We start from the raw sequence: 15,337 nt of genomic DNA, 5'->3' as shown, positions 1-15,337 counted from the left end.
AGATGTGTGAGAGATGTATTCTCAAGGAGCGGATGCAGGGCCTGCCAGCCAGAATTGCACTGTCGTTCACCGTACAAAGGCGTCCAGCAGAGGGAGCGAGAGGGGCTGAAATCCAGCCTGTGCTGCGCACCCTGAGCCACGCACTCCAGCACTGGGTGCATACACCCAAAGGAGGCTTCTTTTCCTACTTGGCCCTTCTACTGGAATGCCTTTCTCTAAGTCATATAAGGTGCTCTATATAGGCTAGCAGCAGCAGATCTGGGCAGCTGAGTAGAAAGCATGGGCTCTGGAATAGGACGACCTCTGCCTTCACATCCCCGCCTCAGAGTCCTCAACTGAGGTTGAAAACAGTACTGCTCGGGCTTCCCTGGTGGTGCAGTGGTTGAGAGTCCGCCTGCCAATGCAGGGGACACGGGTTTGTGCCCCGGTCCGGGAAGATCCCACACGCCGCGGAGCAGCTGGGCCCGTGCGCCATGGCCGCTGAGACTGCGTGTCCAGAGCCTGTGCTCCGCAACGGGAGAGGCCACAACAGTGAGAGGCCCACGTACCACAAAAAAAAATTTCACTGTTTCTGGATATCAGACAAAATATTATGGTAGCCTGATCCCTGTGTTCGGTCAAACTTTTAAGCAAGGTTTCTGCTGACATAGGTCTCTCACCACCTCCATTTCCAAAGCTGAGTGACAATAGCCAGGGAAATGTGTTCCAGTCTTCAGATCTTCCGTATCGTAAATCACATGTCTAGATTGTGAGCACCGAAGAGGCCCCAAGGTCTTGGCCAAGTGCAGTGGAGGTTTTAGGCAGCGTAGAACACGGCCAAATCTAAGCAATGACCAAGTCAGTCAGAACAGATTTCCTGTCTCCTGACAGAGAGAGAGGCCCAGCTGAGTTCCATAAAGGTTATTCAGACAGACTTTAACGCAGTGAAATATCACCACAGAAAATAAAAGAAGGCATTTGCCTGTCCCGAATGACAAATGCTAATGTTTAAAAAGAATTTCAAATCTTTGAAGGGAAGAAAAGGCGGGAGTGCCAAGGAATTTTTTTTAACTATTTAAGGATCAATTTTCCCTTCATAGATCTTACGACTAATTGTCAGGATTGTTTTCCTACTCTAAATTAAGTAGTGATCTATAAGATTAATTATAAGCAGTGAGCCGGGGCCACATCCAATGAGAAAAGCATGAGTCTTGGACTTGGTGAGAATACAGCATGCAAGTTTTCACAAGATAGGTCAAATCAGCAACCTCCAGAGAGGGTTTGGGAGATTGCTCGTTTTAAATACAAAACTTTTCTTTCTGCCTCTCTTTCCCACCCCCAAAGTCCAAGGAAAGAACATAATTTCCATTCTTGTTTCAGTTCTTGTCTATTTACTAGGCCAACGGTTCTCAGACTTCGGTGTGCCTCAGAACCACCTGGAAGGCTTATAAAAATAGAGATGTCTGGGCCCTGCCTCCAGAGTTTCTGATTCACTAGATCTGGGCTGAGGTCATAGAATTTGCAATTTTATTAAGTTCCTCAGTGATTCTGAGGCTAGTGGTCCAAGGACCACACTGAGAACCACTGCCCTGGGCATTACTTCCAGAATTTAGTTCTCTGAATTTGGCAGTGACTCAATTTAATCTGTTCTTTTAAATATAATGGGAGTAGGAGGATTGGAGGACACTGTTTAGGAGCATCACAGTGATCAAGAGCATCTATTATCAAGTCTGAGTCCTGGGGTTCAAATCCTGGTTCCACCACTTGCTAACTGTGTGGCCTTGAGTAAGTTACCAAACTTCTCTGGGCATCTTTTTTCTACATCTGTAAAATGGAGATACTAATAGTATTTATCTTGTGGGGTGGTTGTGACATAAAACAGTTAATACATGTAATGTGCTTATAAGAATGCCTGGCACACAGTAAGTGCTCACTAAAAGTTAGGTATTAGTCTGTTTCTTAAAAACCTTAATTTTAGTAGCCTTATCAGGAGAGACTTTTTCTAAGTTGATAACATGATGTAACATGGTGCTTTATTTACTTTCCAAATCAGTCTCAATTGCAGGGAGTGGGGGTGGGATTGCTTGCTCTTGGGGAACTGGCTGAGTCCTCTGTGTAAGTCCTCCTCTTACTTAAGTCCAGGGGTGGGCAACAGACCCAATCTGAATGAGGTTATGTTGCGGTAGTGACATAACCCCTTGGAATGTGGCAGAACTTAAGATATTATCAATAGCCTTGAGAGATTTGGGAAGCCCTGCATGAGTGCAGAGGATCCCTAGTGAGTAGCCTGAAACAATGGGGGGTGGGGGACAAAAGGCAAGTCTCACAGAAAACCTTAGAAACCAATGAGCCATTTCTATTCTACCAGGAAAAAAAAGGCTCAGAGCGTCATTGCTTCATTCAAGAGACAGATATATAGTAGTTAGGACGTTGGCTCTAACAAAGACCAAAATAAAGTGACTTCAAACAAGATGGAAGTTTTACTTCTGTCTCATGGAAGAGTCCAAGCTGGCAGGCAGGCGGTAGGACAGCTCCGCTCCACAGGGCTATCCAGGGACCCAGGCTCCTTCTCTCTTATCATCTCTCTGCCACCCCCTTTGCTATCACTCTTGTCTGCATGGTCAAAGCTGGCTCAGCTTTTCCCTCACCCTGCAGGGCAGGAGAGGAAAAGGCACAGCTGCCTTTTAAGGGCCTAATTCTGGACTTACACCTCTTCCACCTCTGCTCATATCCGCTGGCCTCCTACGAGCGAGGCTGGGGAATAAAGTCTCTTGCTGGGTGTTCACGTGCCAAGCTAAGACTTGAGGGGAATGGACATTAGGTGGCAGTTAGCATCTCTGCCACGTGTGGGTCGATGGCTCTGTCTTGCAGATGCTACCACTTTCCTACCTCGTGGACTCAGAGTCACCATGGTGGGTCATTTCTCTGTTTGCTGCAGACACCATGCGTGTTTTAGGCACCCCCTCTGTGACTTGCCTGAGAAGAGGAGCTAGAGCATCCCTGTTTCCTCCATCGGTCTTTACAGCGTCAAAGGGAGGCTAAAAATTATAATGTATTTGTGAATTTGCCTGATAACTTTGAAAAGTGCAGAGACTCCTGTGAGGCTTCGGTGCTGTCATTTCCACTGACCCCAATGGGAACTGTCTAAGGAACCAGACACCCTTCTTTGAAAACAAGCCCCTTATTAGGTAGTAGCCAATACCAGCTGCTCTCCATTGCCCTCTCTATCACTTGATGACACTGCCACTTCCCCCAGAGCACCAAAGCATAATTCAATTTCACACATGCTTATTGGGCAACCACTAAGTACCACTTTATAGCCCATGTGTTATGTATGTTTCTTGAGGACAAGGACTGTGTCTTAGTTAGCCAGGCCTAGCAATGTTCCATAGACGAATGAATCCAATGGATGGAGGAATGAATGAGTATTCAAGAGATTCAGAGATGACAAAACCAAGGTTCCTACCCTCAAGAGCTTGCAGTGAAGACTCAACTTTGGGCCTGGCACACACCCTGTGAAGAAACAGTGCCTGCGAGTGTTAGTAAGGTCCAAGTCCTCCAAAAGAGGTGCACCCACAGACCAAGAGCCACCAGCCAGGACCTGCATCTCCACCAAAGACACAGAAGCAGCCAACAGGGGTCGTGAATAACGCTGTTGGGGAAGGACGAGCAGGTGAGGAGTGTGCTGGCCCCACTGGCTTCTAGTTGAAGGGCCCACTGGCTGCCATGCCTTCATTAACCCGACAAGACTGGTCTAATCAGTGGCTAGTGCACTAAGTAGTTACATCATAGTAGAGCTAGAAGGTGAGACTCACTGGTCTAGACCCTTTCTAGCTAGAACTTGGGGCCTTGTTAGAAATGTAGAATCTGGGGTCTCACCCAGACCTACCTGTGCTTTAACAAGGCCTTCAAGTGACTCGTGTGTCCATTATTATTTGGGAAACCCTGGAATAGACTCACTGAGGACCCTGGGTTTCAGATTCGACAGATATCAGTTCAGTTACCAGCTGTGCCTTTGATTAGGCCCATAGTCTAGGACACATAACTTCTCTGAGCTGTGGATTCCCTTTCCATAAACCATGGCAGTGGGTTGGATAATCTCTCAGTCCCCATCCCACACTCATGCTCTTTGCATCTATGACTCACAGCGTTGCACAGTGATAAGCAATAAGCAGCAGAGCCAGGACTGGAGCTGGGCCTCCTTCCCAAGCTCCTTCCACTACACCTGCTCCCAGGGAAAGCCAGCCACCATTTCAGTGTGTCGCACATAAAGCTCTGCCACCCCAGTCACCCTTGGGTGGGCCCTGACCAAGAGAGTCTCGAAAGAGACCAGCAGTCCCCATGCTGCACGGGGGCCCAGGCTCAGCCACGGTGGCCAGTGAGCAACAGCCCAGCGGGTCAAGAATGAGAACACAGTCTTCACCACGGTCCTCCTGTACGGGCATGAGGCCGCAAGAGACCTGCTGGCCTCTCTTGGCTTCCACTTCCTCATCAGAAAATAACAAAACTGATCTTCCAATCTCTTCCTCTCATTTCCTATGACTCAGTGACCTTGGGATTGTTTCTGTTAAGGGGAAGAGTGGAAGTCTCAGTGTTAGCGCTGAGACAGCTCCAGGGTTCAGACCCCAGGCTCGGGCCTTAGGTCTTTAACCACTCGCTGCATGAATGGAAATTGCCTTCATTTACTTAGGGACCGTTTGCTGATCCCCTACTGAGTGCCAGGCCCTCTGTGGTTGGATGAGACACACTCCTTATGAAGCTCCCACTCTAATAGAGGAGCCAGACCTGGGCAGGCCTGGTTAGAACCACCTCTGTGTTCAATGTGTTTAGTGTTCCCAGAGAACACAGGAAGGACAACTGATCCAGACCAGCATGGGAGAGACAGGGAAAAGTCAGGGAGGGCTCCCTGGAGGAGGTGATGCTGGACATGATGGAAGGAGTTTAGTGAACCCAGAGTGCATTTGCAGTAAAGCCATTAAGACAGGGGTAGCAGTTCACACTCACTGTGTGCCAGGCATCAGGCTAAGCATTTTCTGTCAATTGTTTCATTTAACTTTTATAACAATCCTGTAAAGAAGGAGCTCTTATTATCTCCATTTGCCAGATGAGAACACTGAGGCACAGTGAGGTTAAGGATCATGTCCTTGGTCACAGAGCTGGGCAGAGGCGAGGCTCCAGACCTGACTGACCTCCCAGACTCCATCTGTAGAAATCAAGTCTAGCTGTTAACAGTTACCAAAAGGAGCGTTTGCGGATCCTGGAGTTCTGGTAGGTAAAGGGCAAGAAAGCAAAAGGTCAAGGGGAAATAGAGGAGAAATGCTTCACACACATATAAAGTGGAGAAATCGAAATGAAGAGAATCTTCAGGCAAGTTTTTCAAAAAGAAAAAAAAAAGTGTGGCAAATCGGGGGAGCGAGGAGAGGACGAAAGGTCCCAGCAGGCGACGGCGGGGCGCGCCTTCCATCGTCTGCCGCCCCCCACCGGCGGCTCCAGGGGCCGGCGGCGCCCGCTCTCCCGCCGGTGCCCGCCCGGCGCCGCCGCTCCGCCAGCGCGAGGCCGTCTCCACCTGTCGCCTCTGACCTCCTTGCAAACGGAGCTCCTTGCAGCGAGCTCGGGACTCCAGGCTCGGCTTGCCCCAAAGGGTCGGCTCTCCGGGCCGCATCTGTTAGTCTTTTCTTCTCCTCTCTGCGGTAGCTTGTGATGTCGCTACCCGCTGGCACCTCCTGCGGATCCCAGGCCTGGGTGGAGACTCACAGAGCTAGACAGTCTCAAAATCTACCAAACAGACCGACTTAGACTCTAGGGAAGAGGTGGGAGGCAGGCAAACGGGAAACACCTTGAAGTGCCAGACAATTTAAACTTTTAAATTTATAAAGCTTATCTTTTGGCTAGTTTTCCACACATGTCACTTGGGTGGAGAAAAGGGAAGGAATTTTTGGCACTTACTCTGCAGAAAGACACTTTGCTAGGTACTTTCTTTTTTGTACTTTTATCTTATTTAATCCTCACCACAACCTTATGAGATAAAGTACATTATCCATATTTCACGGATGAGGCAAATGAGGCTCAGAGAGGTTAGGTAAATAGCCCAAGGTCACACAGCCAGTAAGTGAAGGAGCTGAGATATGAACCCAGGTTTCTATGACTCCAAGCCCCTGGCTCTTTAAGAGAGCCATCCATGTGTTTCTGATTAGGAAATAGTTACAAGGTTGAAGAAATACCACAAAATAATGGCAGCATTTTTTGAAAGCCAGCATGAAACTTGGAGATTATTTAGAATCTCTAGAAGTTCTTTTATATTGTAGATAAAGGAAACTGAGGTCTAGAAGCCAGGAGAATTATGCAAAATCGTGGCTAATTATTAAAACCAAGGTAACCCAAGTCTCTCTCAACTCAGTGTCTGTAGGTGTTTAGTTTAGTTCAATTTAGTTTGGTTTTGAAAGCGTTTCCTCAGGGGTAGTTCCTGACTCCAGGAATAAACAGCTCCAAACGGAGCAAGTGGGGACTTCCCTGGTGGTCCAGTGGTTAAGAATCCACCTTCCAGGGGACACGGGTTCTATCCCTGGTCGGGGAACTAAGATCCCACATGCTGATGAGCAACTAAGCTCACTCACCACAACTACTGAGCACACGAGCCACAACTAGAGAGCCCAAGTGCCGCAACTACTGAGCCTGCATGCCACAACTAGAGAGAAGCCTGCACACCACAATGAAGAGCCCGCAGGCCACAACGAAAGATCCCGCATGCCACAACAAAGATCCCACAGGCCGCAACAAAGACCCAACGCAGTCAAAAATAAAATAAATAAATATTAAAAAAAGAATAAAAAAAAAAAGGAGCAAGTATAATGACTGCCCAATCTGTGCCAAGAAGTGAAGCAGCCAGTGATGCAAAAATTTCTCTTAACGCTGGGGAGAAAATAGGGAGACAAGAAATATGTGCCCAGGAGTTGAGGCACTGCCATTACGTCAGAATCCACAGCCTGGAAGATGGCACTACTGCAAAGGGCCACCTCACAACATGGGTTGGGGCTCCTCACTTCCTCTCTGTGTGAGGCCTGCACAGTCACCCTACACTGCCAGGCTCTGCTATCTGGAGCCCTGGTACTGGCTTCAGCATAGTCTGCTAGTTCTTATCAGCCTACATCAGGGGTCCCCAACCCCTGGGCCACGGATCAGTAGCGATCCGTGGCCTGTTAGGAACTGAGCGACACAGCACGAGGTGAGCGGCAGGTGAGCGAGCGAAGCTTCATCTGTATTTACAGCCGCTCCCCATCGCTCGCATTACTGCCTGAGTTCCTCCTCCTGTCAGATCAGTGGCGGCATTAGATTCTCACAGGAGGGCAAACCCTACTGTGAACTGCGCATGTGAGGGATCTAGGTTGCGCGCTACTTATGAGAATCTAATGCCTGATGATCTGAGGCGGAGAGCTGAGGCGGTGATGCTAGCGCTGGGGAGCGGCTTCAAGTACAGATTATCATTAGCAGAGAGCTTTGACTGCACAGTGACCATAATAAATCAATTGCTTGCAGACTCATATCAAAACCCTATCAGTGAGTGGCAAGTGAAAACAAGCTCAGGGCTCCCACTGATTCTGCATTATGGTGAGTTGTATAATTATTTCATTATATATTACAGTGTAATAATAATAGAAATAAAGTGCACAATAAATGTAATGAGCTTGAATCATCCCGAAACCATCCCTGTCCCCCATCCGTGGAAAAATTGTCTTCCACGAAACCGATCCCTGGTGCCAAAAAGGTTTGGGACCGCTGGCCTAGATGACCTACATCCTCTAGTATTACTCCTTTATTTCTCCTTCTGGAAAGTATTTTCAAAGTTCTCCTCTATAGTGGGAAGTGACACATCCTTAGGACTGTTTCTGGCTCACTCCACTCAGCCCAGGATGGAAACCCCAGGGAAGACCCCAGAATCCCAGAATACAGCTGTTGCCCTTTGACCCTGAAAATTCTCTTCACCTTGCAGGAAGTAAAGCTCATTTCTAACTTGAGACCTAAATTCATCAAAACCAAAAAGCAGTTGAAACTAGAGACAAGAACAGCATAAGAAGAAAATTTATAGACCAATCTCACTTATGATCAAAGATGCAAAACTCCTAAATGAAATATTAGCCAATCAAATCATTATACACACACACACACATACATATCTATATACCATGACTGAATTCAGTTTACCGCAGAATTAAAAATGGTCTAACATTTGAAAATCTGTTTCTGTACTTAGGGTCATCTCAATACATGCAAAAAGAAAAATAAATTTATAAAATTCACCCATTCATGATTTAAAATTATCAAACAAGGAATAGAAGAGGACTTCCTGATTTTGATAAAGAGTACCTACCAAAAGACTTCCATCGTGGCGCAGTGGTTAAGAATCCGCCTGCCAATGCAGGGGACACAGGTTTGAGCCCTGGTCTGGGAAGATCCCACATGCCGTGGAGCAACGAAGCCCATGCACCACAACTACTGAGCCTGCGCTCTAGAGCCCACGCCACAACTACTGAAGCCCCCGCGCCTAGAGCCTGTGCTGCACAACAAGAGAAGCCACCGCAATGAAAAGCCTGTGTACCGCAACAAAGAGTAGCCCCTGCTCGCCGCAACTAGGGAAAGCCCGCGCACAAACACGAAGACCTAACGCAGCCATAAATAAATAATTTTTTTAAAAATAGAGTACCTACCAAAACCTGCAGTAAACATCACACTTTAATGGTAGAACTTCAGAAGCAGTCTCTTTAGAGGCAGGACTAGAATAAGGACGCCCTCTATCATTGCTTCTTATTCAACATTGTACCAGTACAGTAGGGAAGGCAAAATAAAGGAAAAGGAAGAGGATAGAAAGGAGGAAATGACACTGTCATTATTCTCAGACAATAGTATTACCTATGTGAAAAATCCGAGGGCCTCTATAGACAAGCTATTAAAAGACAAGCCATTAAAAGACAAACAAAAAAATTCAGCAAGATTACTAAATATACATCAATAACAAAAATCAATTGTGGAAAAAAATAGTATTTGCAAACATAAAGTACAATTTATAATGCAATTTTAAAATAATTCTTATTATGGAAAACCCCAAACATACACAAGGGTGGACAGAACAGCACCAATGAGTTTCACGTATCCATCTCCTGGCCAATATTGTTCACCAATATCCCCAATTCCTTCCTGCCTTCTATAGTATTTTGAAACAAATTCCAGGCTCATATCATTTTACCCATATACACTTGAGTATATATCTTTAAAAGACAAGGAACGACTCTTTTGACATAACCGTAATACCACTATTGTACCTAAAAATTAGAACTATTCTTTAATATAATTGAATATCCAATCAGTGTTTTCAACATTCTAATTGTCTCAAAATTATTATAATTGTTTTAGAGTTTGTTTGCAATCGGTTGATACGGCTTTTTTTTTTTTTTTTGGCTGCATTGGGTATTCGTTGCTCAGCCCGGGCTTCCTCTCGTTGCGGCGAGCAGGGGCTATTCTTCATTGCGATGTGTGGGCTTCTTATTGCAACGGGCTCTAAGAGCGCAGGCTCAGTAGTCGTGGTGCGCAGGCTTAGTTGCTCCGCGGCATGTGGGATCTTCCCAGACCAGGGCTTGAACCGGTGTCCCGTGCGTTGGCAGGCGGATTCTTAACCACTGCGCCACCAGGGAAGTCCTGACACATGGCTTTTAAGGGTCCTTTAATTTATCGAGTCTTCTCATTTCTATTTTCTTTCCCCTCACTTAGTTTATTTTTAGGAAACTGGGTGACTTTTACTATAGAGTTTCCCACAATCTAGATTTCTCTGATTCAATCCTCAAAGTATAGTTTAACATGTTTCTCTGTCTTCTGTATTTTCTGTAAGTTAGTACTTGGATCTAGAGACTTGATCAGATTCAGGATTGCCTTTCACAAGACCACTTCATGGAGGGCATTGTGTTCTTCCATCAGGAGATGTAACGTTTGCCGGTCTCTTCACGATGCCACCAGCTACAGATCCATTCATTCATTAAAGGTTATGAATTACTTGGGAAACTCCTACCAAAAAAAGATTTTTTTTCTCTTCTACTATTTAGTTATCTAATGGTACATATTATATAGGAAGGCAGAATAAATGTAATTTTAAAATATATATATATCAATAAATTTAAAAAGCAATAAATCAAAAAAAGATGTGTTAGACGTTCATGAAGAAATTATAAAATCTTATTAAATTAACTAAAAGTAGGCCTGAATAAATATAACATTATATATAGTGCTATGTATAATGTTCAAAGATTTGAAGGTTACAGTTCTCCCTAAATTAATCTATAAATTCAATGCAACTCTATTTTTTAAAATCCCCAGTAGGGTCTTTGGTGGAACGTGATAAGTTGATCGCAAAATGCATAAAGAAGTGTCAAAAATAGCCAATACAATTTTTTTTTAAAGTGTGGGGTCCCCACCAATGAATGGGTCACCCTGGAGTAGTTCGTTAGTTAGTTGTTTATTTATTTATTTATTTTGGCTGTGCCGGGTCTTAGTTGCAGCATGTGGACTTCTCAGTTGTGGCATGCAAACTCCTAGTTTCAGCCTGCATGTAGGATCTAGTTCCCCGACCAGGGATAGAACCCAGGAGCCCTGCATTGGGGGGGACCACCCACTGGACCACCAGGGAAGTCCTGCCAATAAAATTTTGAAGAAAAACAAAGAGGAAGAGTTTACCCAGCCACATATCAAAAATTACTTTAAGGCTATGATATTGACTTAGGGACAGACAGAAGGGAGAATCCAGAAATAAATGCACCCATATACAGAAATGAAATGTGACAAAAGTGGTATTAGAAAACAGTGGGGGAGAGAATGAGCTATTATTCCCTATATAATTTTCAGATAACTGGTTATCCAATTTTTAAATCCTTACCTCACAAAATAACGGATGTATTCAGGATCTAAATGTGAAAAAGCAAAATTCTTAATCTTTTAGAAGAAAATATACAAGAATATCTTTATGAATTTGAGAAAGGGAAAATTTTCTTACCCATGATTCAAAACACAAACCATAAAGAAAATTATTGACAAACCCAACTATATTAGAATTAAAGTTTTTGATATGTTAAACAGAGTTAAAAGACAAATACAGATTAGAACACAATATCTGTAGTGCATATACCCAACAAAGAATTAGTACCCCAAATGCACCAAAAACTGCTACAAATAGAGAAGGCAAAAGACAATCAACCCCGGGCTTCCCTGGTGGCACAGTGGTTGGGAGTCTGCCTGCCCATGCAGGGGACACGGGTTCGAGCCCTAGTCGGGGAAGATTTCACATGACACGAAGCAACTAAACCCATGTGCCACAACTACTGAGCCTGTGCTCAGGAGCCCACGAGACACAACTACTGAGCCTGCGTGCCACAACTACTGAAGCCCACACACCTAGAGCCTGTGCTCCACAACAAGAGAAGCCACTGCAATGAGAAGCTCGTGCACCGCAACAAAGAGTAGCCCCCGCTTGACGCAACTAGAGAAAGCCCGCGTGCAGCAATGAAGACCCAACACAGCCAAAAATAAATAAATAAATATTTTTAAAAAAGACAATCAACCCAAATGAAATATGGGTGAAAGATGTTAATAGGTAATTAACAGAAGAGGAAACCTAAATAAATGACCATTTATCTTAGTCAAACTTGCTAATCAGGAAAATTCAAATTAAAAGAAAAAGAGATATTTCATATATACCAGATTAGCAAAAAATTTTGTCTGTGAATATTCATTATTAATGAGGATATGGAGTTTTAGAAACTCAGAGCAATTTGGAAATACCCAATAACTTGAAGATGCATATACCCTGCAACCCAACAAGTCCATTCCCAGGTATACGTTAGAGAAACTCTTTCATGTATGAACAGTGACTCACTCAAGAAGGTTCATTGCAGCATTGTTTGTAATCACAAAAAACTGGAAATAAAAAAGCCATCAATAGCAAAATGGATAAATAAATTGTGGTAAGTTTATACAACGGTATAATAAGGTACAAGAGCTTAAAATAAGTGAATGGAAACTGTATGTATTAACAGGGGTTACTCTCAAAAACAAGATTTTAAGCAAAATAAAGCAAGTTGCAAAAGTGACATAAATGATATTACTGGTACGAAGTTTTAATATGTAAAATCATATTATATGTTGTTTAGAAGTGCTTTATATGTGGTAAAGATATAAAAATATACATGAGGACAGTGTAGGAGAGAAAAAACTTTTATCTACTCTCTTAGAGGCCCTGCCTGGGCTGGAAAATTAAACTGACAAAGACTAACAGGAGAAAAGCACACAAATGTATTTAATGTAAGCTTTATGTGATGCAGGAGGATTCATAAGGAAGTAGTTAAGCCTGAGCATCTTTATACTTGGTTTGATGAACAGTGGACAATGTGATAGTACAAAAGGTAAGTGCAAAGGGTAATTAACTGGGGGAAACAGAGCAAGGCCTGTTTGTTTGGGTTCCTCTCAGAGTCGCTCTGTCTTCAGGGATAAGAGCACCCCTTTCCTCCAAGTAGAACCTACCTCTCACATGAGTAGCCGTCTCATAACCTACACTGCCCTTTCTCAAATTCCTTCAGCTTAAAATACTCAGTATGCCAAGGTGCCATGTTTGGGGGTAGCATATTCTGAACCCAGTCAACTGATAAATACCAAATTTAAGAGAATGGTTACCTCTAGGGAGAGAGTGAGGGAAATAGGATTATATGTGATACAATAAAGTCTTAGACTATATCTTAAATGTTTTCTTTAGTAAAAAAATGTGAATCAAATATGGCAAAATGTTAAGATTTCACAAAGGTAGGTGGTAAGTTCATGGGTAATCATTATATGGTCGTTTTTCTATACTCTGCCTTCCTAAAATATTTTACAGATTTTTTTAAGGCAGTTAAAAGTTGTAGGTTATTATTCAAAGTACTGACTTAGTTTATTCCAATACTTCCTAAATATAAGGTTATTTTACTAGAGAAACAAAACAAAACACCCTGCTATGATCCACGTCCCAGCGACAGGATTTCAATTCTAATCAAAGTGGTGAAATCACACCAATTGTAGAATCCCATCTTTTGGTCAATACAAACGCGCCCTCTGCTGGTCATATGGTGCCCTGTCCCAAAGTTCAAAATAGTGGGGAAGAGCAGTGAAACTTGTTCAATGAAACAGCTTTTACCAAGCCAGCCAAGTTAGGGAAAGAAACTCTCACAGAATTCCTCTCAATCACAAAAATACTTAAATCAGCTCCCACTCTCTATTACTATTACATATGATCCAAGACAAAATAAATTCCAGGGTACCACCGCAATCAACCTTTCCAGTTCCCTCAACCACCATGTACATTAACAATTCTGTCCCTACTCCAAAGTCTGGAGGTTGATGTATGAGATAGTAGATGCCACCCTTAACATTTGGGAATGGCAGAAGAGAACCCAAGTTCCTCTGGGTGGTAGTGCGGACACCAGTGAACACTGAAAAATGGATAAACTAGTATTAAGGGAATAATGCTGGTGGGATGACAGGTAAATTTTTTCTTTTCAAATCTTTCTTTAAAGTTATAATACCTTTAAACAAAATTGAGGAAAAATCAATTAATTCATGCAAGAATCTACTGCTCAAAGAGAGAGGGAAGTGAGGATTGAATATTAAGAGTCTTCCTTTCAAAAAACATTTTTTAAAATTATTTCGTTCTGCTTTGTTTTGCTTTGTGCTAATATCCATCTTCCCCACTAAAATTTAAGCTTCCTGAGACCAATGTGTGAATCCGTCCTACTCACCACTATATTCCCAGCACCTAACACAACGACCGTCAGGTAGTAGGTATCTAATAAACATGTGATAAATAAAGGAATGAATGACCATTTCCTTGGAGTGTAAATTGGTACAAATTTTCTGGGGAGCAATTCAGCAGCAGACATTGTGCCTTTAAGACTGTACATTCTTCAGTAATCATAGATGTGGACAACGAGTAAGTCCTTTAATAATCAGAAACATTCCTTTCAGGGATATGCTATGCAAAGTTCATTTTAGTTATAAAAAAAATTCAAAACAACCTGAATTTTAAAAGTTACATGTTTGGTTAAGTCTATTATGGTATATCCATATGATGAAATGCTATGCTGTTATTAAAATCATTTTTAAGAATATTTAATGATATGGGAAATTCTAATAACGTAAAAATAGATTAAAATTATATATACATTATTTTATCAACTCTATTAAAATATGAGTATATATTTATTATATATGCATGAAAGTATACACACCAAAGTATTTTACTGTAGTTGTATGTGAGTAGAGGGATCATGAGTCAGGGGTTTTTTGTTTGTTTGGTTGGTTTTGGTTCTTGTTTTTAACAGGTGCCAGCACTGTTTTAGACACTTTATTTGTATTAATATATCTTTAAGTTTTTAAGCAGCTTTATCAAGAGATAATTGCTTTATAATAAATTACACCTATTTAAATTGTACAATTAGATGTTTTCTTTAAGTGTTAAATATTACTTTTTCTATAAAGATTTTAATGCAATCAACTTCACTTTTCCTTAGATTTTAATTATGTATAATTATTTGGTAGAATATAAAATTATTCAACCAACAATTTTCTTCTACTGAGACATTAAATATTGTTATGATTTGTAGGGGGAGGTTCTAGTTTTCTTGAGATTAATTGATATATAACGTTGTATTAGTTTAAGGTGTACAACATAATGACTTTATATTGCAAAATGGTTACCACAATAAGCTTAGTTAATGTCAATCAGCAATAGTTACAATTTTTTTTCTTGTGATGAGAACTTTTAAAATCTACTAGGTAAGTTCTGATACTGTATATGTCGACACCCAGGAAACTATCACCACAATCGAGATAAAACATTTCAGGGGACTTTCCTATTGGTCCAGTGTCTAAGAAACAGCACTCCCAATGCAGGGGGCCCGGGTTCGATCCCTGGTCAGGCAACTAGATCCCACATGCCACAGCTAAGACTTCCATGCCGCAGCTAAGAGTTTACATGCTGCAACTAAAGATCCTGCATACCATAACTAAAAGGTCCCACATGCCGCAACAAAGATTGAAGATCCCTCGTGCTGCAACTAAGACCTGGTGCAGCCAAATAAATAATTTTTTTTTTTAATTTCATCTTTCCCAAACGTTTCCTCATGCATCCCCCAACTCCAGTCTCTATCATTTCCAGACAAACACCGATCTGCTTTCTGTCACTATAGACTGGTTTGCAGTTTCTAGAATTTTATATAAATGGAAGCATACCATGTATACCGTTTCTTTGTCTAGTTGCTTTTACTCCCCATAATTCTTTTGAGATTCATCCATG

The 15,337-nt window shown here is 42.6% G+C and overlaps 1 protein-coding gene across 1 annotated transcript in view; it reads left to right on the top strand.

Moving 5' to 3' along the window:
* Positions 1-15,337, top strand: part of KIAA2012 (KIAA2012 ortholog) — a 111,813-nt gene that overhangs the window by 79,182 nt on the left and 17,294 nt on the right.

Source organism: Pseudorca crassidens, chromosome 6 (genome assembly GCF_039906515.1).
Source record: "Pseudorca crassidens isolate mPseCra1 chromosome 6, mPseCra1.hap1, whole genome shotgun sequence".
In the NCBI taxonomy this organism is placed as follows: domain Eukaryota; kingdom Metazoa; phylum Chordata; class Mammalia; order Artiodactyla; family Delphinidae; genus Pseudorca; species Pseudorca crassidens.
Note: the sequence above shows the minus strand (reverse complement) of the source record. Positions and strands in the feature narration are given on the sequence as shown.